Below are 23,539 nucleotides of genomic sequence, written 5' to 3' on the forward strand. Positions count from 1 at the left end.
TCCGTTGTTCATGGTCATCCATGTGATGTGAACTTTAAAAATACTTTTTTCTTTAAAATATCATTTTAATTCTGATGACTCTGTTGAACAATCAGTGAGTTATTTTTATACTCCAGAGGGACTTTCTTTTGACACACAAAACTTTCTATTAAAGTCTTGCAGGGTTAGAGCATAAAATTACTTGTACCTTCATTTAGATAATTGTAACACTGATTTCCAGAGCCTAGGAGACATTTAAAACATTCCTGGTGTGGGAATTAGTTGTGAAAATATACTCCATGTCTTTTTTTCAAATTTGGCAGATGATTATATTCCTTTCCTGTATATAAATAACATTTTTACAGGTGCTAGAACTACTATAGGATCCAGGAAATACATCTGTATTCCATTGTCCCAAGTCTGCTGGTCAAATCAATAGTTATTGAGTCCCTAGGTCATTCTGTATGTAAATCCAGGAGGTACATGCAATAAGGGGAGGAATAACTACATTCCCACAGAAAGACTGTCAATGTAACTTAGTAGCTTGCAGAGGAAACTGTGTTCCAGGAGGAAACATTTAAAATCATGTATGCTAAACCATATTAAATCTAGTATTAATTGAGTCAGTGCACTGTATTTTCCTCCAGCAGCGAGGCAGGATCAGTGAAAAGATGTTGAAACCTGGATATGGCGTAGGTTTCAGGCAGCACCTTCCAAAATATTTTCAAACAACATCTCTGCCATCTTCAAACACAAGCCATTGTAAAGTGAAGCAGACCAAGAATGTGAAGCACAATTTTTCTGTATTTGTCTTTCCTATTGCCTTGATGGACTGAAGTTAGCAAATTCCCATGTGCCATTTCCCAATGCCAAAGGCATTATTCCAGCCTAGAGCTAAGGTTCTATTTAGCTGCTGGCACTCGATTTAGGAACCCCACATTAAAGGTATTCTCTAATCAACAGAGAGGAATTTCAGAGGAAGATTCAGCTTGTCTGAACTGCCTTCTGTCTATGTCTTAGCACTGAATGTGCAGGGAGCTCTGCAACTCAGCTCATAACTTCAGTTACAAGCTGGCCATGCATGTGGTTTTCTGCATCTTATTTTAAGCCTAAACCAGAGAGTCCACAAAAAAGCACATAGTGCAGAACAGCTATTATGGGCTACACTCAAAGCTTTAACCTTTATGTGCTTCTATGATCCTCATCTCCACAAAGCTGGGATTTCAAAATCCTTGTTTGTAAATGGAAACCCAATGCCTGACTCACTCTCATGCTCTGGATTATACTTGAAGGATTAGAAAAACACCTGCGTCCCCGAGTGGCATAAACTGAGAGTAGCTACATTAGGCAGAAAGACTAATTGGGATAGACAAAACCAAGAGAGGTATTTTGAATCAGATGCACAGAACTTCCAAACTTTCATTACACAGTTCTAGCCATATAATGCTGAAATCTCTCCACAAGTAAAAAGCAAGCTTCTCTGGATCTGATAAACAGTGACTTTCACATCTGCTTCTTCAATCCAGACATCATTTGGAATAAAGCAAATGTGAGGCTTTGACATTTTCTCTTTGCTGATAATGTCAGTGTTTTTCTTTAATCTCATTATTCTTTCTTAAATTGCCTCAGTCAGGATCACACTTTGTGTTTCATTACAGGCTCCCTGATCCTTCTAAAAAAACTTGATCCTCACCTATCTTTCTGCACTCTTTCCTGATACTACCTGATTTCTTTCTAGTTTCTATTTTGCCATCCCAGCCTAAATCTCCCAGGTCAGTTTTCAAGTCTTCATTAGATTTTAAAACACAAGTCCTTTCCTTAACTTACTAGGATCCACCCCAAACCTTGAGTTTATTCCTTTCTCTCCACTACCACTCTTTTTTCACTGGGGATGAATAGAGGGATGCTAACCCTCCAGCTCAGCTTGAAACTGCAGTTACAGGCAAAATTGAGTGGTACCACTGTCCTCTTTTCCTCTGACCCCCAAATCCCCAGTGAATTTGGGATTACACTAAGAGTGGTGGAGGTTGGATAGAGACTATTAGCTAGTGAAGGATCAAAACAACCCAGAAAGAAAGGAGCAGGGATTTGTAGTTCTAGATTGAGACTAAGAAGAGCCAACACAACTCTGCAAACTTCACTGAGCTTAAACAGATACCGATGTAATTGGAAAAGAACAGAGATTTGCAATGTATACAAGGAGTTAAATTAAATTAGAACAGTTCATTTAAAATGTGATTACTTTCTATTGTGGATCAGTTTGGGTGCTATCATTTTGAAAAGAAACATTGACCTACTCTCACCTTTCTTAGACCTTTTCACATTTTTTGGGTAATTTTGTTTGGCTTGTCAAACACAAGAAGGCAGCATTATTAATAATATTCTAATGTGGCAGGTGCGTATTTGTGTGTGGGAAGGTGTTGTTTTAAAGTGACAGCTGAACCTTTTGTGAAATATAAGGTTTCCTCCAAGGAGAAAGTTATAATCTTTCTTCTTTTTTTTTCAGGGTGTAGTACATTATATGATAGAAGATGTTAATATTAGAAGTGGAACAGATGGCTCAGATTGAGATTGGGGGCACAACTACAACTCAGAGATGAAGAAAGAGATTCAAAGAGGAACAAACAAGAGCAGAAAATTCAATTAAAATGTTCAATTTTGAAGAAGCAGGTGTGGGGGTTTTATTATTGAGACCTGTACATTCTCATTTAGAGCAATCCATTTGTGAGGCTTGTTATGAACTTGTCTAGCCCCAGTGCTGACATTTTGCTACATATGCATACTTGAAAGGAATTTTAAATGTCATTGGGTAGCTCTTGCTCTCTCTTCCTCTCTCTTTGGTTACATCTGAGAATCTGATGGCTCTATTACACTGGAAGGGCTGACAAGCCTGTGATTCTCATTAGGCACAGCAGCATATAGATGTTCTGGGATCCTTCTGAACGGAGGGCTCTGCAATAACTCAGTCCTATACTGCTGCCATTATTAGTTAGCATAGAAAGTGCCCAAACTGATCTTTGACAAATTTTCAGCAAAATCACAATATAGAATAACTAATATATTCTAAAATTAATATCCTCCTAAGAACAGATTGTGTATGGCTTTGTATAAGATTCAGCACCTTTGTCCCAATCACTAAGACTCTGCTGGGCATTTTTCTTGTTAACTTATTTTTCAAAGCTTTTAAAAAGATAAGGCTGAAGACCAACTGGCTTACCAAGTCCAAGAAACCAGATTATATGACCTCTTTTATAAAATACCACAAAGTCTGCCTTAAAGTCAACCAGAAGAGTTTTTCCCTAACTTATATGTCATTCAAGAACCTCCTCACTCTTAAAGCCTTATTCTGATTCCAGTTTTACACAGTTTGCTAATCTTATTTAGCTTCCAGACAAGCTCCCAGCATGGGTTTTTTGCATCCACAGTTATATCTCTTTGCATGCTGTCCCTAGATGTTGGGACTTTCTTCTTAACCCACAGTATAGTACCCAAAGCAGCAGTGTGTAAAGTAAATCATCTCCTAATCCCTTTCCCTTCTCTTTCAGATTGTCATCCCCACAAGCAGAACCTACATGCTGCTTATACAGCAGATTTTATACAAAATGTGGATTCTGGATGGCTAAGGAGTGGAAAAAAGTCAAAGGCTTAAAAGTCCTTCCTAAGAATTACTTACTAGCATCCTTGTTTGAAGCAGAAATTGTCTGTGATAAAACAATAGCCCCATATACCTGACATATGCATTGCATTTCCTGCAACCCATGTCATTGTTTCCAGGAGAAAAGAGTCCAATGAAAAATCTGAAGATACACCTCATCTAATCAGATTTTTACCTGGGTCATGACTCATGTCGAATCATGAAACATGAGTGGACTTCAGCTTATTGCCTCTTGATAGCTATTCTGTGAATAGTTGTCTGTCTCCCAGTTATCAAATGACCCAGCAGAATTAAAACGTGTTCAGGCTGTCCTCAAAATTCTAACACTTGTAATGGAAAAATAAAAGTAAAGACACCTAAAAGGTGTTCTAAAACCAGGGTGTCAATATTTTTTAAATTGCTTAAATCTACAGAATCTGTGTCCTCTCCACTAAGCAAAGCAGTCCTTGTCCTTTAATGATTTTTGCCTGCTAGTTAAATCAAAGGTGCAAATATGAGTCCTTTGACACCAAGCGGTTCATGCCATTCTGTAGAAATGTCACATGATGACGGTAGAAGCTGTTAAGATAAAATGATTGACACATCATCTTAACTACCCTCTCAGGTACTCTTTCTGAGACAATCAATTTGGTGTTCTATCTCATTAAATTTCACTATTTTGGTACCTTATATTAGTTGAAAGAGACACTCTACAGCGTCCTTGAACTGAAGGTATTTAAAGATCATTCTCACCGACAGGAATCCTGATCAGATAAGAGTCAGACATGCTGCAAGCTGTCAAAAGGAAAGAGAAAGAGTGAAAGAAAAATTATGCACTACAAAACTGACTGAGGGACACTGAGATCTTCAAATGGGTGCCAGGTCCTCTTTATATAATATTAGAAAGAATCCAGCAGCAGCCAGCAGTCAGTGTAAGGAATGACAGTCGTGCCACGAAAACCAAAATGTGATGACATATAAAGGCATTACAGCAGGAAGGCAAAGTTTATTGCTCTGCTGCTTCTCTACTTGTTAATAATAAATTATGGCATTAATAACCCTTTATATTTATCCTATTGGAGCTTATATGATTAGTGATAAAACTTTTAACTACATTTGCAACATTACACTAATTGCATTAACTGGCATAATAAAGTTAGCATATAAGTACGGTGTCCTTGATACACACGTGGTAAGATTGCACATCTCATTAAGATTAATATTGTTGGAATAATGTCACACTATTTTTATCCAAGGCTGTATTACCAAACAAACCCTGACATGAAGTTTTAAAATTTAATATTAGGTAACAGGATTAAAGCAGTCTTTTTCAGATGCAAATTTAGAGGTGGTTTTATATAAATCAGAAGTTAATCAACCGAGGCCAGTTTAAGCCCTATGACATCCTCACCCTGAAAGAGGCTGTATCAGCGTAAATGGCCCAGGCAGCCTGAAACAGCTCTTTTGTTAGTCTGAGCAGCAGGCAAACACCAGTTTCCACATATATACTCCTAGTTCTAAATGATTTTTGACAAATAATGCTGTCTCATTGTGTACTCACATCTACTTTGGCTTGCTGGAGACCTTAATCAAACCAGGCTGTGGACTAGAAGGAATTTGGGAAAATAGCAAAATCCATTTTTTCTATATTGCATTCCCACTGTAAAAAAAGTAGAAGCACACTGATTTTAGCATAAAATCTGATCCACAGGCCAACACTTAATAGGACAAGTTTTGGAATGGAGAGGGAACTCTATTGTAGCCAAACAAGCTAAGTTGTCTAATCATCAAACAGCAATTTGTGAATAAGCAGCAGAGATACAACAGTACAGTTTTCTCAAGAGAAGGGGTGACAAAGATGGTGGGTTCTAGATTATGATGTCCACTCTCAATTCTTGATTCCACACCCATAGTGGGGATCCCTCCACTCCAGACAATGGCTAGTTCTGGGCCAAGGCTGTCCCCTCTTCATTATGTGGGACACTCACAATTTGCTCTGAGCCACATGGCTCTTCCCCTTTGAAGTCTGCACTTTGAAAGTAGGAGACAAACGCAGGGGCTCAGGCATCCTCATCCTACTGCGCACAAGAAGAGCAGCCTCCTCTTTTTGTGAGGGGCATCAGGTTGTTGCTGTGAACACCCATCCTTGTGCTGCAGTTTCTCCTTGGCTAAAACAAGGAATCCAGAACCTATTTACCTTGTAACAGTGCTGTGAGTGGAATTGCAGTTTGGATCGCAGGATCCCACATGCAACACCTCAACAACAAAGGTGCTGATTTACTAGGCAAGAGAAATACTTTCCTGTGGGGAAATATAAAAGGTGGAAAAGCTCTTAGGTGTGAGAAAAAAGCAGGTTTCAGAAAGAAAGCAAAAAGAATTTAGGAATCAGCTCTAGCTGCGAAAATTTGAAGATAGAAGAGGATATAATTATAGCAAGCAAGGACATTAAAACAATGGTTAGAGTTTCTAGGTTTGGTTGAGATAGGTTTTGAAGTTGCAAAAAATATGCTTAGCAAGATAGATAAGTTTAAGCCTAATAATGGAATACTGTGCATTGTTATATAAAGGCATAACAAGCAAGTATTGAATACAACAGATGTATGTGCACTATTGAGGATTGGTAAAAACAGTTGTCCGTAAATTTTAGAAGCACGCTAATTGGCTAAGGAGCTTTTAAGAATGCTCTGTAACAAGGAAGTCTTTGGATTCCTGTGATGGCATGAGCTTTGTACCGTCTCTGTCTCAACTCTGTATGTGAGACTGATAACGGAATAAAATAATAAAAGGTTCCTGGAATGCCTGTCCGGGCTCCCCATCCCGTTTGCTTGCTGAAAACGCCGACATTTTCCTTTGAGGACAGCCATAGTTTTAGTTGAATGTTCCCTTAAAATACATGACATTTTTGGCCTGCTAAATAGCTGCACTAAAGCAGTCAAATTTCTTTCAGTAAAACTCTGAATGGAGTAACTTTAAAATCCAATATTTATCATGTCACAGCACAATAATGCGATATGTAATAAGCATTAAGGTAAATATAGTTCTGTAGTTGACGAATCTGAATTTGCTCTGTAGCTCAGATTTCTGGAGGAGACATGATACTCGACATTTAATTTGAAAAGCAAGGTACACTCATGGAGAAAAAACTTTTCTGTTTTGATAGCAAAAAAGCATTGGTGCATTTTATTTGGTATGAAAGATTTGCTTGGCTTTATTTTCACATTTTAATAGGCTCACCTCATAAAAGTAAATGAAAATAGAAGAATCATCTATCATAAAGATAGGAAGGTAAAGATATTTTCTTTGCCTTGTTATATAGAAGAAAAACAGTTTTCCTAACACAGATTAAAAAAAATCGATCACTTCATTCCTCTTATTTGCCCTCTTCCTTAAGAATGCCGACTGCAAACCATAGCCACAGTCAAAGAAAGAGCATTTGGGCTGAGGTGAGCATCAAGCACAAAGAAAAGAAGGCCGAGAGGTTGGGGCAGTGTCTCGCTCTCCTTGGCATAACTTCTGCATATGCAGTATCACTGCAGCTCTGGGCTTTGTGGTTTTCTGAACCCTGACCCTCAGCGCAACCCTAACCCCAGCCCGAGGAACAGCCAAAGAAACGGCATTGGGCTGAGGCGAGTGCCAAGCAGGAAGAAGAGGAGGGAGTAAGGTTGGAGGAGTGTTGTGCTCCCCTTGGTATCTCTTTTGCATGGCCAGTGTCCCTGAAGCTCTGTGCTTTGTGGTTTTCTGAACCTGAACCATAGGCAGAGCCAGAAATCAGACATTGGACTGAGATGAGCACCAATCAGAAATAAGTGTAGGGAGCAAGTTTGGAGCAGACTCATGCCCCACTTGGCATGTCTTTTGCATGGCCAGTGTCCGTGGAGCTCAGGGCTTTGTGGTTTTCTGAACCCTAACCCTAGGCGTAACCCTAACCCTAACCCTAGGAAGAGCAGGAAATCTGGCATTGAGCCGAGACAAATGCCAAGCAGAAAGGAGGGAGTAGGGCTGAGGCAGTGTTGCGCTCCCCTTGGCATGCCTTTTGCTTTGTCAGTGTCCCTGGAATTCTGGGCTTTGTGGTTTTCTGAACCCTGACAATAGGCATAACCCTAACTCTAACCCTAACCCTAGGCAGAGCTGGAAATCTGGCATTGGGCTGAGGTGAGTGCCAAGATTAAAGAAGAAAAGGGAGAAAGGTTGGGGCAGTTCCACGCTCCCCGTGGCATGCCTTTTGCACTGCCAGTGTCCCTGGAGCTCTGGGCTTTGTGGTTTTCTGAACCCTGACCCTAGGCGTAACCCTAACTCTAACTCTAACCCTAGGCAGTGCGGGATATCTGGCATTGGGCCAAGACAAATGCCAAGAAGAAAGGAGAGAGTAAGGTTGGGGCAGTGCCATGCTCGCCTTGGCATGCCTTTGGCATTGTCAGTGTCCCTGGAGCTCTGGGCTTTGTGGTTTTCTGAACCTGAACCCTAGGTGTATCCCTAACCCTAACCCTGACCCTAACCTTAGGCAGAACAGGAAATCTGGCATTCGGCCGAGACAAATGCCGAGCAGAAAGGAGGGAGTAGGGTTGGGGCAGTGTCGTGCTCCCCTTGGCATGCCTTTTGCTTTGTCAGTGTCCCCAGATCTCTGGGCTTTGTGGCTTTATGAACCTGAACCCGAGGCGTAACCCTAACCCTAAACCTAACCATAGGACGAGCCGGAAATCTGGCATTGGGCTGAGGTGAGGGCCAAGAAGAAAAAGAATAGGGAGCAAGGTTGGGGCAGAGCCGTGCTCCCCTTCGCATGCCTTTGGCATTGTCAGTGTCCCTGGAGCTCTGAGCCTTGTGGTTTTCTGAACCCTGACCCTAGGCGTAACCCTAACTCTAACCCTAGGCAGAGTGGGATATCTGGCATTGGGCTGAGGCAAGTGCCAAGAAAAAAAAGAGTAGAGAGTAAGGTTGGGGCAGTGTCATGCTCACCTTGCCATGACTTGTGCATTGTCAGTGTCCCTGGAACTCTGGGCATTGTGGTTTTCTGAACCCTAACCCTAGGCATAACCCTAACCCTAACCCTTATCCTTGGCACAGCCAGAAATCTGGCGTTCTTCTATTTTAATTGCCAGAAAGTAGAAAAGGCCTCCTCTGCCTTTTACAAAGGGGCACCAGAGGCACAGAAAGATCTGCTCTAGTGGCTATCTGGGATGCGGAGTGCACTTTTGAAGCTCGTCTCCTGCCTGTCCCCACTGAACCTTGCTTTGCTTCTCTGTCTTCAAGAGGATGAATGGGATCTGTTTTTATTGAAAGTAAAACCCAGTGGATTGCTCCAAGAACATCCCCATTGTGTTCAAACCTTTTACTGGTATTCAGCCTTTGGGACAAGGCCAGAGCTGGTATTGAGTACAAAACCCCAGAGTGCAGTCACCCAGTGCTCAGTTCAGCTGCATCACTCCACAGACCCCCCCACCTGTCATCATTGCAACAAACTGACCCTTGGATCTCCTGGGTTCCATTATACTGACACCATGGTATAAGACCTACTTCAAGGAGCTAAAAATGGCTCCAGACATTACCACAGCCATAGGACCCCAGCCAGAAGTAGTAATTATGTCTGCAAGTACTAGCCTCAAATATTCATGTATGCCAAGCTACCACCTCTAGACTCTCCATAGTCTATAATTTCACTCCAAAACTACTGCTCAGAGATCATATTCTAACTAACTACTACCTTGCCTGTGTTCATATTGCCTTTATACCATACTGGTTGACTACTTTATTTTTCTCTGGGTTTAGAGAGACAGTGCTGGGGCTTCATCTTTCTTCTCCCTACAGTGCCATATCAGGTCAAGAGTACATGTAAGGGCATCATGCCTTTTAGTGACCAGCCTGTCAGAGACTGAAATATTATATTTTATGACTTAAACATTTACTTAAAGGACTTTTAAAACTGGATTCCAAAAGCTGCAGAGAAGACTACTGCAGCCTGAATGGGGCCCTGAGGCCTGACACTGCTCGCTGATGAAGATAAGATAAAGTAACAACTCAGGGTTGGGGACATTCACTGAGCACAGGCTTAACACCTCCAAGATGAGGACCACAGCCCCAGGGCTATCAGCTGCCCAGGCTCGAACCAAGGGGTGGAAGGAGGAGAAGCTTTGGGTATCTTGGAAAAGCCTGTGGTCACAGACGCAGTGACTGCCCATCCTCCACTGTGCAGAGGAGCCCAGCTGAGGGGTCTTCACTGTGGGGAGGAAGCTCATCCACAGCAGAAGGGGTGACATGGCCCATCACAGGGGCCCCCCTCAAAGGGGTGCCCAGACCCTGCACCAGAGCACCAGAGATGATGCAGCAGACCCTCAGTGTTGCAAGGGACAGTGTCAAGCTGGCCCCTGCAAGAGAGACACGTGGGCATTCCCACCTGGCCCAAAGTGTATATTAGTCCACGGAGTTCTGCACTCTGGCGTGTGGCGGCGTGTGGTGTGGCGGTGTGTGGCGGCGTGGCCACGGTGGTGACGGGGGACCCTCACCACCAGCAGACCAGATGGAGGGGAGCAAGGAGACGTCGTGTGGCCCTCAGATGGGTGATATGTTGCCACCTAACCCCTGTCACCTCTCCCTGTTCCCCCACCCCACACACACACTTCCTTGTTTTTCTCTCTTTCTTTTCTCTTCCCTTCTCTTTGTCTCTTTTACTATTAAATAAAATACATCCATTTTTTGGCAACAACACCTAACCTTGTTTGGTTTTAATCTCATTTCTGGGAATATTTTGAACCTTCTAAGTTCTTTCCGGTTTATGCTCAGAGACTTAGCTTGCTTTGCTTTCCTGGGTCTAAACCGGATTGTAACACAGCCCCCAAACTAAACAGCAGACAGCATTTAGAGTCAAACTTGAGAATATTTATACCAGAACAACATTAAATGTTCTGCTGACATCTGGGTCCAGCTGCTTCTTCATCTCTGGGTCTCATCTGGGAAGAACAGTTTTAGGTACTACTATAACGAGAAAGGTAACAATACTTCAGCAGACAAGGAGGTACTGGGGTTCAGAAGCAAGGAAGGGTGTATGAGTTGAGGAGTACTGAAGGATGCAAAAATAGACCCTATATCTAGACTCCAACCTCTGATCACAAGTGTACCTCATTTATGTGGATATGAGCTGCAGTGCTCTTTTTCCCAGGAACTCTCTGAGACGTCCTCATCAGCTATTTCTCAGCAGCTCCTAATTATTCCTCACCTACTATGAACTTCTCCCTAATTACTCTTTCCCTGTCTCTCCAGGACTTCTGCAAGAATGACAATGCCATTTGCAAATCTGAAGTGGCTCTGAGCTCTAAAGCTAACCTTTTGTGCAATCCTCTGCTCCTCCAAGGTTTTTACATTCTCATGAAAACTAAATTTGAAAACGCCTCAGCAAAGTCAGTTAACTAAAGACCGTTCTTCTCAGGCTGCCTTGAGGATTGGGTGGTGAACTGTATGAGAAGCCTTGGAGAAGCTGACTGCATTTTTCTTGTATTTAGACGGAAGGTGTGTCGGTAAATGCTCATTTCTGTAAAGAGGTCACAGAAGTCAAAATGCCAAGAGGTCATTAAACAGCTTCTCTAACCTCTTAAACTCGCAAAGCAAAAGGTCTCTCAGGACTAATCACTTTCTTCTATTGCATCTGTCCATTCATCTCATTCTTGGTTCCTTTTGAGACCTAAATTTCCTAATGTCACACTTTCTCCCCAGAGTGACAGTGACAGCTAAGCTACCCAGCCACATCTATCCTTCTCCCCACACCTATTGAAGAGAAGAGCTTTGGAGATTCCATTGCCCTTGCTACTGCACAAGAACAGCACTCCTTCCTGCTCCACTGCTTCCACTTTAATTGGATCAAGTCCACCGAGTCTTTTTCCCAGGACAAGACAAAAATAATTTGTTTATTCTAAATGGCTCAAGTTGCACTCCTTTGTGCTGTAAACACTGCCATCATAGTTTGTCTGGGTTTCTTCCTCATGTGTTTTAGGACTAGAATATCATTGACAATCATTTTAGTTACTGCCATTCTTTCTGGCAGCCCATAATCCTTCTCCTCAGGCACCTTTTGCACATGTCATATGTGAACAAATTCTCCTGAGTCACCGTCTTCCTCATGGACCATGGAAAGTGATTCCACTGCCATTTTTTGTTTCCATTTCTATTTGGTTTTGGGGGTTTTTTTAGCTTGTTCTCTCTTTATTCTTCATTGACTTTTTTCTGCCAATATTTAAACTTAATAGGCAGATAGTGCTGAATAAGAAACTGACAGCCAAGGAGCAAGCTTGAATACCACATCCCATCTGTTTACTTTGAGCACCCCAATTAACTCTCTTTCCAAGACAAAGCCCAGGAGCTGTCTGGAAAATCTTTCCCTTCAAGTACACCTTCCAAATGGCAGTATGGGTCACATTGCACCTGCCTTGGTTTCCCCAGCCATGCGTCTTCCAATAGTATTTCAGCTGGCTCCCTTACTTTCAAACTTCTTCACAGGTTGTCATGGCATGTAGCACCATGCTATCCTATGAAAACACGATTCTGGCTATAACACATTCTCATATTGTTTCTGACATTTCAATGCAAAACAAAGGAAAACAAAAGTATTTTTGGGTCACCAGGACATCACAGGACACCAAGAAGACCCGCCACACCATGAACTACAGAGCAAGAACACAGAAACTGTAGAGGAAAATGGCCTTAAGCATGTGCACATGAGGCAGTTGATTCTCACAACCATCTGTGAGCAATCAGAAAATGAAGATGTAATGAAAAGAACCAACTGGTCTGTACCTCAGGACTCTCCTTTATCTCTTTATTTGGATCTGTTTGAGCTGCCCCAGAGGCTGCTGCACTGAATGTACTTCTTGTGGAGAGTTCAAGTATGAGTAACACACAGGGTAGCAGATAACTAGTACAATCCAAGAACTCACTGATGTCAATAACTGGGCCAAGTTTCACCTCTTTAGGACAAGGAACACATCTTTCAAACCTATGCATCATCTAAGTACTGTGTAGTCAGCATTCAGCCCAGAAATACTCTTACAGACACCACATAACTATTTCCATATATCACCAAGCTGAAAGCTTGAAGCATCAAAAGATGCCCAAAAAGCAATTTTGGGAATGTTCAAGATTAAGATGAGTGAGTCTTTCAACAAATGAAAATGAGCCCATCCTTGCACTAAGCATTTTAGCAGCCCTTTCAAGTTAATGCATAAGCTATTCTATAGTCATAGAAGAAAATAGAAAACATAAGTTGAAATGTTGGTTTGACACAGGTAATTTCTTAAACCACTTTTGCTTCTCTCAGATTAGGTTGTCACAAGTGAAGGGCATGGCTGGACAGACAGGTAGGACTGATTAAACTGTCATATGCCAATAACATATTAATACATTCTCTGCAGGAGAACCAGAGTGGCAACCTTGCTGTCACTCGTGATGTTTCACTATGTATGTGTGGTCACAAATGAAGTCCCTGAGGATGTCAAGGAATAAACAGGAGGACATAAAGAAGGGAGGCTTGTGTTATGCATGCACAAATAGGGGAAAACAGTCATTAGTCAAGGACTTAACTGTAGGGACACAAAGGATGGTACTGTAGCTGGACTCGATGTCCCCTACAACTTGACATATTCTATGACTGCTCCCACAGGACCCAGCTCTCTCACTCTTTGGTTTTTGAAGAAATCATTTGCTTTAAATCAAAATGGATACAAACCACATTCACAGAAGTCTGACAGGTTACCATCATAGATTTTGTCTTTAAAATCTCATTCATAATACTTTTCCTGACTCTTGCAAAACAGAAGGATAAGATCAAGAACAGCCCTTATGACTAAATTTCATACAAATAGTGCACAAAAGATATGGAATTTGGGCAACTAAAGTAAGCCTTTGCAAATGAGAATGCTTATAAAAATGTCCTCTGAAAGCAAAACAACACAAACACCAACCTGCCATAATTCATCAAGATGGCTTTGAAAAGAAAAACTTTGAAAGATCATACATAGATTTGTCAGAGAACTTCTTCCTTCCATCCTGATCCTAACCAGAAACAAAACATATGAATGCCTAAATAAGTATATTTTCAATCAATAATCATGATTACAGTGCTGCCTTCCACTGTCCCACTTTTACTGCAACTCATCCCACAGCTGTGTTTACTCTGTAGTGAGCCAGCCAGGCACATATCAATATGTTGTCCGAGCAAGTAGCATTCACTTGATATTTACATTTCCAATTTAGAAGTTATTGTAAAAGAAAAAATTAATCCTGGGATTTGCTTCATCAAAAGCTAGAGCCTTGTGCCAGTATCAGAACAGGTGTGTCTGTGCATGGACATCTCCCTGAGATCAAGCATTCAGCTTCTTCTCATGATGGAACAAACAGAAATTAAATTTTGGTCTGACTTCACTGTGGAATTAATTCCTTCTCTTTGTGTGCCTAAGCAGCCTCCACCATGGATCTGAATATCACTGTTTCCATTACCCTTTCTCCAACCCAGGAGCAGTCCAAACCAAAACTCTCAGAAGACTATGACAGGATTCCTACAAGCTGCAACCTGCAGCAGACTTCTGGAAAGCTGTACTGTTCAAACACTATGGATGTAATGGACTACATTTTTAATCAACATTCCCATCAGGTTTTTATTACTTCTAATATTATTTTCCAGTCTCTGTTATTTTAAATTTGCTTTGAAACTCTAGAGAACAGAAAGCACAACATGTTAATCTGCCTGGCCACCAGAAGTCCAATGTCCCAGGTACAAGCTCTCCAAGTCCTAAGTTTGAATTCTTTGGGGTTTGTTCTGACTTACAGGGCAAAGGTTGAATGTGCAATTATTCTACTTACTTGTGGCCTGACATCTTCTGTATTTTGCTTCTTTTATCCTAGGACTCTCCAAGTTTTCATTTAAAACAAGTAGCTTCCATAGGGGAAATAAATTCCCACAGCATCAGAAGAAACAGGATGCACTTTTCCTATAACAGTAGGGAGGATGAAGCATGTGTATTCACAGCATCACAACACAGCACAACTGAATTAGGCTTACAGTTCCAGACCCCATCTAATGGCCTCTTGATTTTTGCATTATTTAAAAACAGAAACTCAGAGCAATTTACTGCCCTCCATCCATCAGCTTTCAGCGATGTTAGAAATAAGGCTGCACTTTCCTTTGAGCTGTGAAACAAAGACAAGCAACAATGCTATGTGCACCAGAGGGTGCCAGTTTACACCAAACTACAAATTAATACCATATTTCTGAGCTGTATTGAGTTTGAAAAAACCAGGGGTGAGTAACTCATAGGGAACAGAAACAGCTGACTCTGTTTCAGGCACGCCTTCAGCAATCAATTAATTGCCAGATCAATGCAGCATGATCTAGGAAGCTTAATTGAAGATAATTAATACTAGGGAAGCACGTATATTGGGGGGGGGAGGGGGGGGAGGGGGATTGGGAACCACTGCCAGTAAAGTTAACAGCCTTCGGAAATGCAGCTCCATTTGTTTTAGGAAGAAAAATGATGTGAAATAAGATACAAGGACATCATGGATAGCTGACACCCAGAGTAATATCCTTCAACAGGGAGGGTTAAGACTGAAAATTTACTGATACCCACAGACTCCAGGGGCAAGAGTGCTAACACATACATGTTCACATTTGGAACCCAACAGCAGGAAGCCATGAATTCTTTTATCATGCATCACAAAGTTGAAGAATAAAGAACAATCTTCCTGTAGGTTGTGTGACTGTGCAGGCTGGCTGACTAACTGATGAATATGTGAAATGAAGTGAATGTAATGAAAGATATTGTATGAGCCAACAATACCAACTTTATTACTCTTCCTCCCTTGGAGACATGGGTGCCTTTTCCACACTAGAATACAGCAGGCTACAGGGAAAGAAATATATTGCTTTTCCTTGCAAAATAAAAGATGCATTTTGAGGAAAGACAAGCACATTAAACAGCTGATAAAACTCTAAGAACTGTTAATAAATTGTTCTAACTTCATAATTGAAAGTCTGAACTTGTCACTGTTTCTAGAGTACTGCCTGGATTTTCATTTGGACTCAAGCCAGTTAAGTAGATAGGTTAGAATACAGATTGGTTTCTTTTCTATAGGAATTCATATATTTCATGCAGCTGCACGGCATTTTTGCTTACTAGTCTACAAGAATTTGGGTAGAAAAACACAAATCCCACATTTCGTCTGTGAGCTGCTCCTTATCCAGTGAGTGTGGGTTTTGCCTGCATACCCTTAACTTGTGGTAAATGCAAGACAATTTCACATTTCACGTGAAAGCAAGTTCTGCAAAATTGCTTTTCTTTCTATTAATCACACGCTAAGCAGAGAAGTGAGTTACCCCAGCTCAGCTAACATACCATAACAATGTATGCCTTTCAGTACCTAAAGGGGGTTATGGGGAATTATAAAATAGAATTGGGTTGTGAGCTGCAAAACCTGCCTGCAAAGGCACACGGCAAAGCGAAGGAACACACGGTGGCACACAAAGACTTGTCTCCACCAGACTCTGGGGGAAGGAGGTGTCACAGAGAGGAGCCCGCCGGGAGCTGACAGACAGTGAACAGCCAGTGACCACCCCATAGAAGGACACTGAGAAAGTGTGGTGCTGATGTGGCAACATGGGATAGGTCACACCATATAAGGAAATACAGTGCCTTAGAAAAGCCTATAAAACCAACTCACTCCTTTGAATAAACGATTCAGATACCCTGCTGGTCTGGGTTCGTGATTCAATTGCCGAAAAATGGTGCCCCGTGTGAGGAATTTATTATACGCCTATCTGTGAGTCCGTCGGTGAGCCCTGTGGGACTTGGAGTGCTGCTGCAAGAATCAGGAATACTGGCCAGCGATAATCTCTACAAATTGTAGGTGAGCCATGGGGGACGTAGGGGATGGAGCATCCCAGGAACAGAACGTCCCAGAGACATTAAAACGGATTTTAAAGAAACATGGCAGGAAAGTTGAGTCTACAGATTTGAACAGACTCGTGTTCTGGGCAAAGAACTGTGATTCAACTTTAGGTAGGACCAATATTTTTGATCCTCGGACATGGGACACTTTAGCGCTTTGTGGAACCGAGCTACACGTGGCAACGCAGCGCTGACAAAGCTTTTGTGTCCATGGAGGATTGTGTGTAAGGCGCTCATAGCGCATGCAGCACCCAGAGACCGGACAAAGAAAGACACTTGTGCCACCGTAGCAGCTATGCCAAGCCCTTCTGCGCCGCCAGCGACCGTAAATCTGTCGGGGCTGTGGGAGGAGAACCAGAAGATGATGGCCCCTCGTCTCCCAGCCCATTTGATTGTGGAGGGAAGCCAGAAAGTACCATAGAAAAGCACGCCCTGCCCCGCGCCATGCCGCATCAGCTGGAGCCAGGTCGCGGCAAGTGGTTGGAGCTGGGGGGTCCCGTCCTAGTAGCGTGTTCCCTCTCCATTTGCCTTCTGTGAAAGTGCAGCAGCACAGGCAGACGCGGCGAGGGGAGAGCATGCAGCACGGTGAGGGCGCGGCGCTGGCGAGCACCGCGCCTGCGAGCACATGGCAGAGCTGCGTCGCCACGGCGAGCACCACAGCGGCGAGCACATGGCAAAGCCGTCCCGCGTCCGCGCCCGACGGCTGCCCCCATGCCGCGGGCAGGTGGGATCGGCGGCGCTGAGAGCTGGCGGGGCATGGTGGGGGCCGCCAGCAGCTGTCTGCATGTGAGAAATGAAGAGACAGGCCAGCGGGACCTGCGCAGCCAACAGGACCCACGCGGCCGGCCGGACTCGAGCCGCTACAGCCAGGCTCCCGTCTCCTGCCCCTTCCTCGGGGGTGGGGAGGCTGCAGCATACAGCACTTGCACCAGCACTGTGCACCAGCAGGCTAAGCATATCATTCCTGTAGCTGGTCCATAGAACTCCTCTGTTGTCATTATTTAAAATACGGCCATAATCCTGGACCCTATCTCAAAGCCTGCTTTTTTACCACACTACCTTGTGACCCCCCTGCAATGTTCTGATTGCTTTTTGTGATGAATAATGATTATAATTTGTAAGCTTTTTTTTTTGAGCAAGAATTAGGCTTGTTACCTTTTGAAACCTTTTAAAACTACTTAGAAAGTTAATGTTATTATAATTGTAATTTTCCAAGGCCTAGATTTATATATGTTCTGTAAAATGGTGAAGTATTTAAGGAGTTAATGATATTACCTTGCTTATTATTACTTGGTGCGCACTTGTTGTTGTATTAGATGTAGTATTTCACGGTTCATAGTAAGAAAACTGCACGTTATGTCCCACATTTTCCTAAATTTGGTAAGCTAAAAGATGTTCATGTTACATATTGTTAGAACAGAAAAGGGAGAGTGCAGGAATGGAGTGTGCCCCCCACGAAAAGACTGTAAAGAAGTTTACATGTTCTTAATTTTTCAATCACATTCAGAATGATATTAATAAGGTTTTTTAAGCAATTTTATAAGTATTTTAGAGAAACCGTCTCAGTCAAAGCTTGAGGCTCTGGCCAAGTCCTAGCTGTGGCTAACTAGGGATTATACCATCAAACCCAGGTGTTTCTGCCCTAAAAGTGTAATCAAGTCATTTTGACTTGCTAATTTGATCTTACAAAAGCTGGACCCTCTTTCAAAGTAAACCTAAAAGTCTCCCTAGGAAAGACTTTCTAAGTCCTCACTATGAAACAGGACCTTCCAGCAGTTGCAGACTCTGAGTGATGGTAAAAGTTTTAGACAACTTTACATTGTTTCTCAAAGTTCTATCTGTTCAATCACTGTCATAATTCTTAATTGTATAAAACAGAAAAGGGAGAATTATGGGGAATTATAAGAGAGAATTAGGTTGTGAGCTGTAAAACCTGCCTGCAAAGGCACATGGCAGAACAAAGGAGCACATTGTGGCACACAGAGGCTTGTCTCCACCAGACCCTGGGGGGAGGAGGTGTCACAGGGCAGACCCCTACGGAGAGGAGACGAGTGAACAGAGAGTGATCATCCCACGGAAGGACACTGAGAAAGTGTGTTGCTGATGTGGCAACATGGGATAGGTCACGCCATATAAGGAAATACAGTGCCTTAGAAAAGCGTATAAAACCAACTCACTCCTTTGAATAAACGATTCAGATTCCCTGTCCGTCTGGGAATCTGGGTCCGTGATTCAGTCGCCGACCGGGGTCTAAAAGAGAGCTGTAGGGGGACTTTTTAAAAAGGTTGTGGTGTCAGGATACAGAGGAATGGCTTTAAACTGCAAAGAGGAAAGATTTAAACCAGATATTAGGAATAAATTCTTTACTGTGGGGATGGTGAGGTACAAGAAATAGATTGCCTGGGAAAGCTGCGGATGCTCCATCCCTGGACGTGTTCAAGGCCAGGTTGGATGGGATGCAAAGCAACCCAGTCTAGTGGAAGGTGTCCCTCTCCATGGCAGGGAGGTTGGAACTACATGGCCTCGAAGGTCCTTTTCAACCCAAACCATTCTGTGGCTCTATGATTCCATTACTCTATGCATTAAGCCATCAAAATATCAATCATGTATCACCATGGTTTATCCTTCTAATAGTCCTAAGACCTATTTTGTTTTGTCATCTTCAAGATTTTGTTCATAAGCAAAAAAGAAGCACACTTGATAGATATAAAGCCAAGACTCCACTGTACATATAATTGAAATCTTAAACCTCTTATCACTGTTAGTCCAGATTCCTTAACTTAGAGGACTATGATCTTCATGATCTCAAAGGTTTCTTCTTCCTCCTCTCTTTAGGATCCATTTGGGTTTCATGGATCTATTTGGGGGTTCATTTTACATGTTTATTAACATGCTTTTACACCTTGCTCTTTCTTAGTCTGTCTGCAGCTTCACATCACACCTAAATTTACTGTATACCAAGCCTTTTATACATCAGACACTTGTTCTTTGTCCACTTTGCTGTCCATAAAACCGGGTTTGACCAGGTCCAGGTCTGCATTTCTTTTGACTGGCCATGCATGAATTGTTTATAGCTGTCAGGTCTGCAGTGCCAGCCAGTGCCCCAGCCCTTCTCATCCCCTGCCTGTGTTCCTCTACGTCCTGTGTCTCCACTTCTCTGCTCTCCTCCCAGACTTCTATTTCTCTATACAACATCATTATGCTAAAGCCATAAAACTATGTAGGTACAATAGAAAGACAAACAAAAGTAAAACAAATAAGCCATAGACACCTGGTCAATTAGAAAAATTGCTGTTACAGCTACAGCAAGTAAAACAGAGCTCAGGAAGGTCACCAGGAGTTCAGACAAAGCAAACCTGACATACCTCAGTCCTGCAGCCTTGCAAATTCAGCACAAAGCTTATGGCCTGTTACCAGTCAAGGCAATACCATCTTGCAGGTCTAGACAGGTAACAGTTTTCAAAGGAATTTTATTCTCAGTCAGACAAGTGTTTATTGGAGCCCCATGTAGAAATGCAGTAGACATGAAACTGAGCATGTCAGTTTTAAGACACTCTTCAGAAGCATACAGCACTGGTGACACTTATCTAGATTGATCACTTAGAAAAACCCACTGTTCTGCTGGTGGATTCAGGCCCCATTTGATTGCTGATAGCTACATGTTATTGCCTCTAGCTAGAGATATAAAATGAAGTGTGACAAAAAAAAGAAAATCCTCAGCTTACTTGGTCACCTTGCACATTTTTGCTATGCAGGATTTATTGTGGAAGAAAGAAATCTAATGCGCAAGAGTGAATGACTCCAGGATATTAATATCATCTCGTTTTCTTTTTGTGCCATTTCCAGTCAATGGGTGCAATTATGCTTACACTCACCAAAGCACTTAGCATCATACATTCAGGTGGTCCCGCATGTACTTACAGGTTCTTCAAGCAAAGCTAATGAAAATGGTACAATAAGAGACTAAATTCCTGAAGACTGGCTGACCCTCAGATCCTATTGCAAGACAAAGTACAGAGCATGATCCCTCTATCTGGATGCTGTACCGCCTGCACTGTGCATGCTGTTCCCTGCTCTGATACTTCCTAACAGGATTTTAAGACAAGACAAATCTTGGATCCTTGTTTCAGAAAAGAGACTGTGGCTGGACTGTGAGCCATGGTGAAAGAGCTGTGTGCTGGCTTGCTCAGGGCTATCACAAACCCAGGCAGCCGTGAACATGAACACATTTCCTCAATATTCCTCTACTCAGGCTGACTCCTGTCTCAGCATTTAAGGCATTTCCTGTGGTAAATAAAGGGCTATTACACAGAGTGTGAGGTATTGACTGCCAGAGTAGATTAAAATTAAACAAGGCCAAATTAACACTTGTTGCTTTTGCTCATTTCATTTTTTACAAACACACTAAAATGATAACAAACCTCTGCATGCTGCTTAAGCAGAAATCAATACAGAGACAGAAAATGCTATTTCTGACTGAAAATGCAGTTACAGCTTTCTTTAAGAAAAGCCTAGCAGAGGATGTGTGGCAGAGGTACTTAAAACCATTGCTGCAAAAACCTTACCCTTTAAACACAGCTTGCAAGCTATTTTACCACTGCGCTTTTATTTCTTAAGGACTTCTTAACTTTCTTGCTTTAATACATTAAAACATCATAGTTAGTGCCTATGCAAATCATTTTTGTCAAGCTGACATCAACATATTATCATGTCATCCTGATTATGATACATCTGAACTTGCACTACATTGTTAACCAGCACCAACTCCTACAAAGAATCCAGACATTAAAAAGGAAGGAAAATATCTTCTTTTCACTGTTTAACCAATAACCAAGGTCACTTTAATCTTGCTGGAATGGGATTACTTCTTTTTTTCAGCACCCCAACACTTTAATTCAAGCACATTTCTTTAGTTTAATGCTTTCCTGCCTGCATTTCTGCATAATTAAAGCACTTCAATGTGGTCAACAATGTTAATAATATCCATTTATCTTAGGTAAACTGGCAAATGCCCAGTAATCACCCACTTGTTTTTAGCAGCAGTCCCTATCCCTCCTTACCTTGTGGGGTTTTTTTTCACCAAATACACTGGAAATTGAGCCTGGATACTACAGCAGGTAGTAAAATAGTAATAAATACACTCTCAGGAAGCTGTGGCTGTAAGAACTCCATTGCCTACAAAATCTATTGTAAATTATGCATTGCTGTTTAGTATCCTTGACATTTTTAGTAAGTGCAATAAAGCACCTTTATAGAGTTGGAAAGAACTGTATGCCAGCTCAAGGGAAAAAAAAAAGAACAAATGGAAGACGTAATTGTTTTATCTACAATAGATTTCTCCAGTAGATTACTACTGAAATACACAGACTTTTTCCCAGTCTGCTAAACAGGATGAAAACCTGGAAGGCTCCATATGTCATTCAGCCAGCCATTAGATTTGAAAATAAGGTGCAGAAACGAAAACCAAAGAAAATTGCAACTGCTCAGTTCAGAGCTACAGCAAGGAGTTATATTTGCCACCATTTTAAATATAAACAGAGGGACTGGAGGGTCAGAGGTATCCATCAGAAGCTCTGAAGAGGGCAGTCAGCATCACCTAAATCCCCAGAAACGTTTCTGTGCCAAAATCTAGGACTACCGATTATTTCGTTTGAGTGAGAAAAAGTATTATGTGAATAACAAGTAAGAAACTAAATAACAGGCAGACCTTAGATTGCTATCAGCTGTAAGGCACAACCAAGCTATGCTCTGCCATCCCCAGTGGCCACAGGCCAAAGGACCTCTCTGTTATGACTAGGGCTGCAGTGAAGTCCTATAAAGCAGATTTTCATTTTTACAGGCATAATGTGAGGTTGCATTTTCACATCTCCTATTAAATACAGGTTTCACTCTGACTATCTTTTCCAGCTAGCTGATAACAAGAGCAAAGCAAGCAGCTAGAAATTGAGATCACTCCTTTTCTCTTGTACTTAGGGTCTTTTCAGCTTTGATGACATTAGAATAAAACAAATTCTTAGATTGTTTGACATTAAATCAGTTCTCTGTATCTTTCCTGAGGTAACATGATATTTACCATTCTGTTTGACGTCAGACAGAAATGCACGCTTTTTGGGCCCCAAAGTAAACATATAATAAGGTTCTAATCGTGAAACTGAACTTGATCTGTGCTAATAAAAGTTATAACTTGAAGAAATCCTCCTATGTTTCCTACGTAGAGAAAAAATACCTTGACTTCTAAAACATCTCTGCAGTAAATTCTTCTACTCCTGAGGAATACTTCTGGTCCACCACCCTGTTCTTGCTTGAAGAACAGAGTTTTGAGACAGGAGACTGTCCTATCAAAACAAAACAGACCAAAACATTTTTCTCTATAGCTCCCCCTCCAACCTCAACATTATTTCCCTTCTGCCTAAAAACAAATAAAACCTCCAGATCTGAATGGCACAATGCCACTCCCTTGACTCTGCAGAAAATCAAAATTAATTACTTCTACTGCAGTAGAATTCGTTCTGGTACCTGGGTAACAGGAATCCTGATTCCTTCAAGAAAAAGAGCATGTTTTTAAAAGGGTGCCCACGAAAACAACATCCCCAGGACCTACTCAAAAGAAGATGCTCACTGAAAGGCTGTTATCTACATGCAATATTATGTTGAGTACGTTGCAAAATGTCTTGCTGATGATCTGCTCCAAGATCCCTACCTCAGCACCAGAATGAATTCAGATGTGACCTGCAAATGTCTGCAAATGTCTGCCACTTTCTCATACCAAATTTACATCAGTAAGAGGAACATTTATGCAGCAGGCAACACCTATTCCATGCTGCTCTCTTCCCCACACATCTACCATGATTTTATAATACCTCAAGCAAAATCCCACTTGAATTTACTTCTGAAGTCAAGGTTGTAAAGAGAAGTGCTGGGTTCCCCTGAATTTCTGCTTTACAGTGTGGACATTCTCTGTGTGTGCAGCTTTTGCACAGACATGCACACACTGCCTCCTCTC

This window comes from Corvus cornix, chromosome 1 (assembly GCF_000738735.6).
Source record: "Corvus cornix cornix isolate S_Up_H32 chromosome 1, ASM73873v5, whole genome shotgun sequence".
Taxonomy (NCBI): Eukaryota; Metazoa; Chordata; class Aves; order Passeriformes; family Corvidae; genus Corvus; species Corvus cornix.